Source organism: Peromyscus leucopus, chromosome 13, assembly GCF_004664715.2.
Source record: "Peromyscus leucopus breed LL Stock chromosome 13, UCI_PerLeu_2.1, whole genome shotgun sequence".
Lineage (NCBI taxonomy): Eukaryota > Metazoa > Chordata > Mammalia > Rodentia > Cricetidae > Peromyscus > Peromyscus leucopus.
Window position 1 is genome coordinate 65,412,439 of NC_051074.1, and position 9,573 is coordinate 65,422,011.

At 36.2% G+C, this 9,573-nt stretch overlaps 1 non-coding gene across 1 annotated transcript; it reads left to right on the forward strand.

Moving 5' to 3' along the window:
* The first annotated feature begins 341 nt into the window (after positions 1-341).
* On the forward strand, positions 342-448 carry LOC114705500. The gene has a single exon (XR_003736405.1). It is a non-coding gene; the product is annotated as a U6 spliceosomal RNA (small nuclear RNA).
* The last annotated feature ends 9,125 nt before the right edge of the window (positions 449-9,573 follow it).

Here is a 9,573-nt window from a genome sequence, read left to right on the forward strand (position 1 = left end):
AATCAATGTGGCACCAGAGAAACTGCCAGACACTATTTACAAAATGAAACTAATCAATATTTTTGTATAAGTGACCATTGACAATTTTTTATGTTGCATGAAATTAATTGTGAAATTATTGTTATACTTTGACAGATTTTTATGCAAAGAAAAATAAAAGGAAATAACATGTTATTATTAATTAAATGATACTAAATTAGGAAAAATGAACAAAATAAACCAAGTTGAATTTTTAGGATGTGAGTAGATGAGACAAGCATGGAACAGTCTGTCATTTTTAGGACTCTGCGTAATCTTTGGAAAGGTTTATATTTATGTAGGTGATGAGAAAGCAAATTTGAGTGCTCACTTCATCAGCATAGATACTAAAATTGGAATTGTACAGAAAAGATTAATGAGACCCTCATGCAAGGATGATGCACAAATTTGTGAAGCATTTCCAATTTTTAAATAAAAATTTATGAATTCAAACAGAAGCTACGGAGGCACGCTTCATCAATAGAATACAAAAGATGAAAGTAAGAATCTCGGGCATTGAAGATCTGACAGAAGAAATAAATACATTGGTCAAAAAACCTAAAAACAAATCCTGGAACAAAACATTCAGGAAATCTAAGATACTATGAATATAGAAACCTAAGAATAATAGGGATAGAAGAAGGAGAATCCCAGATGAAAGGTCCAAAAATACTTTTAACAAAATCATGGAAGAAAAATTTGCAGACCTAAAGAAGGACATGCCTATAAAGTTATAAGAAGTAAACTGAACATCAAACAGATTGGACCAGAAGAGAAAGTCCCCTTGCCACACAATAGTCAAAACACCAAACATACAGAACAAAGAAAGAATATTAAAAGATCCAAGGGAAAAAGAAAAGGTTAGAATTAGAATTAGAATTACATGTGATTTCTCAGTGGAGGCTCTAAAAGCCAGAGCCTGGACAGATATGCTACAGATTCTAAGAGACCACAGATGCCAGCCCAGACTGATATACCCTGTTGCAATATTTCTTTGCACTGTGTAAAGATATGTCACTGTGACTGGTTTAATAAAAAGCTTTACAGCCAACATCTAGGCAGGATTTCCAGGTACAGAGGATGATGGGAAGAAGAAGGATGGAGTCAGGAGGAGATGTTATGGATGCAGAGCAAACAGCACAGGCTTTACAAAGTAAAGGCAATCAAGCCACATAAAAGAACATAGGTTAAAAGATATGAGTTAATTTAAGTTATAAGAACTAGTTAGAAACATGCCTAAGCTATTGTCCAAGCTTTTACATTTAATGATAAGTCTCCATGTCATGATTTGGGAGCTGTCAGGAGGGACAGAAAGTCTGTCTTCAAATGGCACCCAACATGAGGCCACACTTGTCCATATAAGACCTGAGAAAGCTTTAAAAAAGTTCCAAACACACAACATGGAGTCAAACATGGCTGCCTAGTCTTGGGTCTCTCATGCTGTCCATAGTACAGAGATATGTCTCCTAGTGAGCTACGAGTGTGCCATGAGCTAAGCCACATGGTAGGTTTAAGGTTTTGCTCATGCAAACAGACAATGTTACAGATACAAAGTAAAAACAGATCCAGCTTCAAGGCTGCTGACTGAGATGGTTCAGCCTCACAGACTACTCCAGCCAAGACTTCAGTTAAGCCTTGTACTTTTTCATTGCACAGATACTGGACTACAAATAATACAGCTAACTCTCTAAGGACTTGACCATTATCCCAACTTTCTCAGGATCTCCTAAATATTCCAATGTCTCCAGAGAGCAGGAAGCAGTCTAGAAAACACAACACCCACATTTTCAAGAGGTAAGGTGGGTAGCTTTTGGTCATTTGATGAATTACAGATGTTTACCATCATTTAGGGGGAGTTGGTTACAAGTTGTTATTTGTCACAGTCAGGTAAAAAACTAAATAAAGGAATCAGACTCAAGGATCTTTTTTGGAAGGAAAAATGGAGGATATAGGATAGAAATGATGAGATAACAGGTGGATTGTTGAGTCTACTTTTAAACAAACACTATTCTCAAATATTTTACATTGGTATAAATTTTTATACATTGATAGAAATTTGAGGTTATTTTTTATACTGTATATATGTTTCTATTCTTGTTTAAGGTATTGTACCTATGTAGCACATTCAAAAAGGTTATATAAAGTTTTAGTATTTTAAAACTATTTAGGATAATAAATACAGGTTAGTAGTTATTTATCTATAACTATCAAATTTATAGTCATGTAAAGTATGTCCTCAAGGCCAAATAGAGATATATTTTAGACAGATCGGTGATCTTCAAACACTTCAAAGACCTACTGAAGATGGCATTTAAAACGTTTTAGTAGCATCAGGCTTTTCATGACAGAGAGACACTTCTGCTCCTGGCAGCACCAACTTACTTCAAAAAAGGATGATGGGCATCATGGAGTTTGCTTTCTTTATGGCAAAAGCTAGACATTTGATCAAGAAACTGCCCTACTTCAACTGCTGAAAATATGCTGTCTAAACTGAACCAGCAGGACACAGAGAAAAGTGACTGATGAACTTTGTCAAGACAGGGTAAGACAGTCCTCCAAAAATTCCTGCTTCACAGAAAAGTCTGTCAGATACTCTAGGCCTGTAGGCTGAAAGTGGATGCCCCAACATTGTAGAGGAAACTTGGGTGAATGCCCAGGCAGCCAGCTGTTTCTGTTGTTTCTTTTAGTTTTGGAAGTTGCTTGCTCTACATTTCCTGTTTACTAATACATCCTTCTGGGGTCTTTGATGGACTAGATAATCATAGTTATAGTTTTCCTTAGTTATGATAGAAGATAAATTTGGTACAGAACTTTGAATTCACCAAGATAAGGTAAGTATTTTCTCCAAAATTATCAAATGAAAATGGACTGGACATTGTAAGTGTAATTCATACCTGATAATTGTTCTTACTGTTTTTATAGTTTTATTTATTATGTTAGAGTTTAAAAAACATTCCTTTTTATTTAGACAAAAAGGGAGAAATATTGTGGAATATTCCTTTGCATTATGTGAAGATATGTTAATGTGATTGGTTTAATAAAAGCTTGAATAATCAATAACTAGTCAGGATTTCTAGGCACAGAGGGTGCTGGGAAGAAGATCAGAGTTGGGAGGAAATGCCAGGGATACAGAGCAAACAGCATGGGCTTTACAAAGTAAAGGAAATCAAGCCACATAAATGAACATAGATTAAAAGATATGGGTTAATTTAAATTATAAAAACTAGTTAGAAACAAGCCTAAGCTGTTGGCCAAGCTTTCATAACTAATGATAAGTCTCTTTATGATGATTTGGGAGCTGGCAAGTAAGAAAGAAAAATCCACTTGCAATACCCAGCAAAAATTTCAGTCACCAGAGATGGATAAAATAAGACATTCAAGCCAGGTGGTGGTGGCACATGCCTTTAATTCCAGCACTCGGGAAGCAGAGGCAGGCAGATCTCTGTGAGTTTGAGGCCAGCCTGGTCTACAAAGTGAGTTCCAGGAAAGGTGCAAAGCTATACCAAGAAACCCTGTCTCAAAAAACAAACAAAAAAACAAACAAACAAAAAAAGATATTCAATGTTAAAGTCAAATTCAAACACTATCCATCCACAAGTACAGCCCTACCAGAGTTTCTAGAAAGAAAACTCCAACCTGAGGAGGTTAACTACATCCATGAAAAAAGGAAAATAAAAAATTTCACACCAGCAAAACCAAATGAAGGGATGTATGCACATATACACACATACTTACTCATGTACACACACATATACACACCACCACCATCATCAACAAAATAACAAGAATCAACAATTACTGGTCATTGATATCAATCAATATCAGTAGTCTCAATTTCAATCAAATGATACAGACTAAAAAAATGAATGTCACATTTTTCAAATAAGGATCCTGAATTTCAAATCAGGATCCATCCTTCTGCTGCATTCAAGAAACACACCCCATTATCAAGAATAACAATACCTAAGGGTATAGGGTTGGAGAAAGATATTCCAAAAAGATAACATTCAAGCTGGCATAGCCATTTTAATATCTAACAAAATAGACTTCAAACCAAAACTAATAAGAAGAGATGGGGAAGGACACTTCATACATATCAAAGGAAAAATCCACCAAAATGATATCTCAATCCTTAACATCTATGCACCAAATGCAAGGGCAAGAAATTTTGTGAAAGAAACACTACTAACAGCTTAAATGACATAATGATCCTCACATATGGAAACAGGGAGACTTGAATATCCATTCTTATCAATTAATAGTCATCCAGACAAAAACTAAGTAACAGACATTATAAACCAAATGGATTTAACAGATATCTACAGAGCATTTCACACACACACACACACACACACACACACACACACACACACACACACACACACACTACACTTTCTTCTCAGCACCACATGGAATTTTCTCCCAAACTTCCCACATTCTCAGACATGAAGCAAGTCTCAACAGATACATGAAAATTGAAATAGCTCCCTGTGTCCTCTCAGACCACCATGGATTCAAGCTGAATATCAGCAACAACAGAAAGCTTACAGTTTCTTGGAAACTAAACAACTCTCTACTGAATGAAAAATAGGTCAATATAAAAATAAAGAAAGAAATTAAGGACTTCCTAGACATCAGTGAAAATGAAGACACAGCATATCACAACTTATGTGACACAAAGAAGAAGGGCTAAAAGGAAAATTCATAACACTAAGTGCCTACATAAAAAAAAATTGGAGAGATCTCATACTAGCAACTTAACAACACACCTGAAAGTTCTAAAACAATAAGAAGTTACACTCAAAAGGAATAGATGGCAAGAAATAATCAAACTTAGGGCTGAAATAAATAAAATAGAAGCAAAGAAAACAGTACAAAGAATCAGTGGAACAGAGTTGACTTTTTGAGAAAATCAACAAAATGTAAAAAGCCCCTATTCAAAATTAACTAAGAGGAGGAGAGAGAATATCCAAATTAACAAAATCAAAAATGAAAAGGGAGCCATAACAAATACTGAGGAAATCCAGAGAATCGACTGCCTGATGAAATCATACTCTTATCATTGATTTTTTGTTACTTTTTTCAATCTTAATTTTATGTGTTTGGGTACATCTGTGCACCACTTGCATGCCTGGTGCCTACTGTTGATACAAATGGTTGAGTCACCGTGTGGGTGCTGGACACCGAACCTGTGTCCTCTGTAAAAGAAAAGTGTTCTGTCGTCTAAGCTGTCTCTCCAGCCCTTGACAGATATTTTAATCAGCATAATGTTATTTCCACTGGCCACACATTAAGATAATACTCCTGATCACTGCCATTTAATATGCATCTCTTATCTGACAAATTTTCTAGTTATCTTCTTTTGTAGACAAGACAATATTGAGAGATGATCTTTACTGCTTATGGTAGTTTGATAAATAAATGGCCCCCATAGGGAATGGCATGAGTAAGAGGTGTGGCTCTGTTGGAGGAAGTGTGTCACTGTGGGGGTGGGCTCTGATGTCTCTTCTGCTCAAGCTACATCCAGTGTGGAAAACAGTTCACTCCCTGTTGCCTGTGGATCAAGATGTAGGACCCTCAGCTCCTTCTCCAATACCACGTCTTCCTTTATGCCTCCATGTCCTACCATAATGATAATGGAATAAACCCCTGAAACTATAAGTCAGCTCCAGTTAAATGTTTCCTTTCATAAGAGTTGCCATGGTCATGTCACTTCACAGCAACAGAAAACCTAATTAACACACTGCTCACATCCTCATGCTAGATCCAAAATGTCAGCAGCTTATTTTCTAAGAAAGTTTTTAAAATGTTAGTATAATAGAAATTTTTATGGAGGTTTTACATCTAGTATTATCTGGTAGTATACTGAAACATTTTTTAATCATTGCTCAGAAATTAATTTTGAAAGTTGCTTAAATTAATTTTGTAGAAGTTGTTTGCTTATAATTTGTTCGACACCGTTATTATATGTTAAACATGCTGTCTGAAAAATTACTATGATGTGAACAGTCAACCTTCAAGAGATTCTTTAATTTTTTTATTAAATATAAATTAGTATATTGAAATATAAGATTGAAGACAGTATTTACCACTGTCACTTGGTCTATTAAGGTAAAACAATAATGCTAACACTTCATTTCCCAGTTTAATAAAAATTGATTTGCTATCAATGTTTCCACAATTAAATAATTCATAACATAAAATAGAATATAAATTACTGATAGGTACAATGATTTATCATTTAAACTGCATGTATAAGTGACCCATTCAGCATAATTTGGTAGATAGGATGTACTTCAGGGGAACAAAAATATTTTGAAATATAAATTTTACTAAAAAAAACACATTTCACCTGTATGTTACAAACATCTGCACTAGTAAAAACAACTTATTTTTTGTTAATATGACTCCTATTGGGTGAAAAAAATGAAGCATTCCACTGAAGTGGATGAAAACAAAATGAACAGTTTTCTACCTCCAGAAAAGACACTTGATTTGACTTAGAAACACGGGAAGCAAAAAAGTACTGATGGTATCAATTTGAGGGGGGTATATGTGGGGTCCAACAGGGGTAACTGGGAGGAGGGACTTGAGGGAGAAAAGGTAAGAGACATTGCTGTAATTTCATTTCAATTAAAGCATTAAATATATCAAACAAACAAGTAAATATAAAAATTTTAAATTTCATATTCCCAAAAGAGAATTTCCTATGTAGTTCTGCTTTGGAAACCAAAAATTCTTCACTGTCAAAAGACACAACTGTATGTACAGGTCAGTAAGCAATATAATTTCACATGGGCGAGACTGTATGCCTGTGACAGCTGCATGCACGTAGTCTGAATAAACAGTCTCTTTGAATTGATGGCAGGAAAACAGATCTCAGGAGGAAAATGGGAAAGTTCAGGCCAGAGGATTGAAAGGACCACTGTAATTGAGCTTGACACAGAGCAATGGAAAGACTGTCAGGCCAAAGGGGCTTGGCCAAGCAGTGCTCAGCATGACCTGATGACCATAGTTTTAGGCTTTCTGAGATGCAGGAGGGGAGACCCCAGAAAACTGACTGGATCTATCGGCAGTCAGATGAACAGTGGACTAGACATGGTTTAAAGAACCACTGTAGTATCAGGAGAGAACTCCATGCTTGCCACATATGTCTCTCAAAGATGAGAAAAGATGTGTTTGTAAAGAATTTGTGTGTTTAACAGGTCAGTAAGCAATATAATTAAAGTTAAAAAAAAAAAAAGGTGATGATTACAAAACCTGCAAGATGAGGTCCTGAAAGAGGACAATTTATTGACCTTGGTTTAAATGATTTGGCTTTGGAAGACAGTGTGATTCCCTGGGATTTGGAATCCTGAATGTACAACCAGCATACTACCAGGAAAACTGCAGCTGTTTTAGTTACTTCTGGTGCCAGGGGTTACCTATCTCTAACTATCAGCAAGCAAGTACAGCAGATGGTCGAATATATCACCAACTAAAGCACAGAAGGAACTATTAAATTCTGCTTACTGGCATCAGCAATAAGTTATCTGGGTTGAAGGTGAATGTGTTTAATTTTCTCATCAGCTTTTAAACAAAAGACGAACTGTGTTAAGTGAGAACCTTTGAAAGCCAAGTGTAAGCATCCTCTAGTAACCTTAATTATTACAAAGCTTTAATTCATTTACTTAAAAAGAGAACATGCTGAAAACCAAGCTGTTTCTGCACACAAGAACCCTGTAATTTCATGTTTGCCTCTTTGTTGCAGGGTGAATCTGGTGGTTTGAAAGAAAAAGGCCCCCAAAGGGAGTGGGAATATTAGGAGGTATGGCCTTGTTAGTGTAGGTATGGTCTTGATAGAGTAAGTGTGTCACTGTGGAGGTGGGCTTTGAGGGCTCATATATGCTCTAGATATCACCCAGTGTGTCTCAGACCACTTTCTGTTGCCTGCACAAGTTGTAGGATTCTCAGTTACTTCTCCTGCACCATGTCTGCCTACATGCCACCATGTCCCATATGATAATAATAAACTGCACCTCTGAACTGTAAGTGAGCCACCCCAATTAAATGTTTTCCTTTATAAGAGTTGCCATGGTCATGGTGTCTGTGGCAGTTTGAATGTATTGGCCCCCATAAGCTCATAAGGGATGTTACTAATAAAAGGTATGGCTTTGTTGGAATAGGTATGGCTTTTTGGAAGAAGTGTATCATTGTGGGGATGGGCTTTGAGGTTTCCAATGCTCAAGATACTGCCCAGGGTCACAGGCTACTTCTTGTTGCCTACAAGATGTAGGACTCTCAGCTACTTTTCCAGCACCATGTCTGCCTGCATGCCCCTTCCATGATGATAATGAACTGAACCTCAGAATTGTAAGCTAGCCACCACAATTAAATGTTTTCTTTGTAAGAGTTGCTGTGATTGTGGTGATTCTTCACAGCAATAGAAATCCTAACTAAGATAGTGGATATTCTCATGTGACTTATTTGAATCACTGAGACTAGTAGCTCTTTCCTACCTGCCAAACTGAAAAGATATATGTAATGTGAAGAGAATCACATTCATCCTAACTAGTAAGAAATAATGCATGATATATTTCTTTGGTTTTAATTTTGTTTCTATTTTTTCATGACACATTTTGATTTCCAACTGCACAGCCTCTTCATTTTAGCTTATGTCTAGCCTGAGTAAGCTTTGACAGGAGTCTTTCCTTTTTCTGTATCATGCTATATTTCCTCTGTTATTTCTCATACCTCTAACTCAGAGACCTTCTCTGTTCTTCTGATGTTACTCCCTGCTTTCCTATTTTCTTGTTGCCCCTCTCTTACTTAATTATTAGTTCTCTAAGATCTAAACATCTATGGGGTACAGTTTTGTGCAACTGTGTCACAGCAATTCTCTCTCTGAACCTTTTTGAGGGTATAATTAAGGTGCATGGTCTATTTTACTGCAGGTTAACACTAGGCTGGCTGTCAATCACTGTTTCTTTTACTTCAGTCAACTTGCCCTGTAAACAGAGGCTATAATAGGCCCCAGTGAAGATAACTAACCAAGGTGTCTCACAAAGAACAAGGTAAACACAGGAAGTAAGAGTGGGGAAGAGTGAAAGGGAGGACACCTGCATCTCAACAGATGAACAGAACAAAACAGATTAAAACTATGAGGAAACAGCAGCACAACACGCCCCAGAGCTCATGACTCCCCATGAACTAAATCAAAGGTAATAAAAGACCAAATGCCAGGAAAATATTTTAAACTTTATTTGTAATATTATCAGTGAATATACAGATGACTCAAATGAGTAAATAAATAACTCCACATCTAAATAATAAAGTTACCAAAGAAGATGAGAAAGTCATGCATATGGAAATGACATTTTAAAATGTGGGGAAAATTTATCAAAGTCATTGAGATTGTAAAACAGTTATGAACAAACAAAAAACTTCAAATGAAAACAAATCAAGAAAATAAATGGCGCAGTAGTGAGCATCATCAGGTAAGCTCTCAAGTAGAAGGAAGAACTGTAGCGGGAATCTTCAAAGTTCTTATTAATAAAATCAAACCCGAGGCCAGTT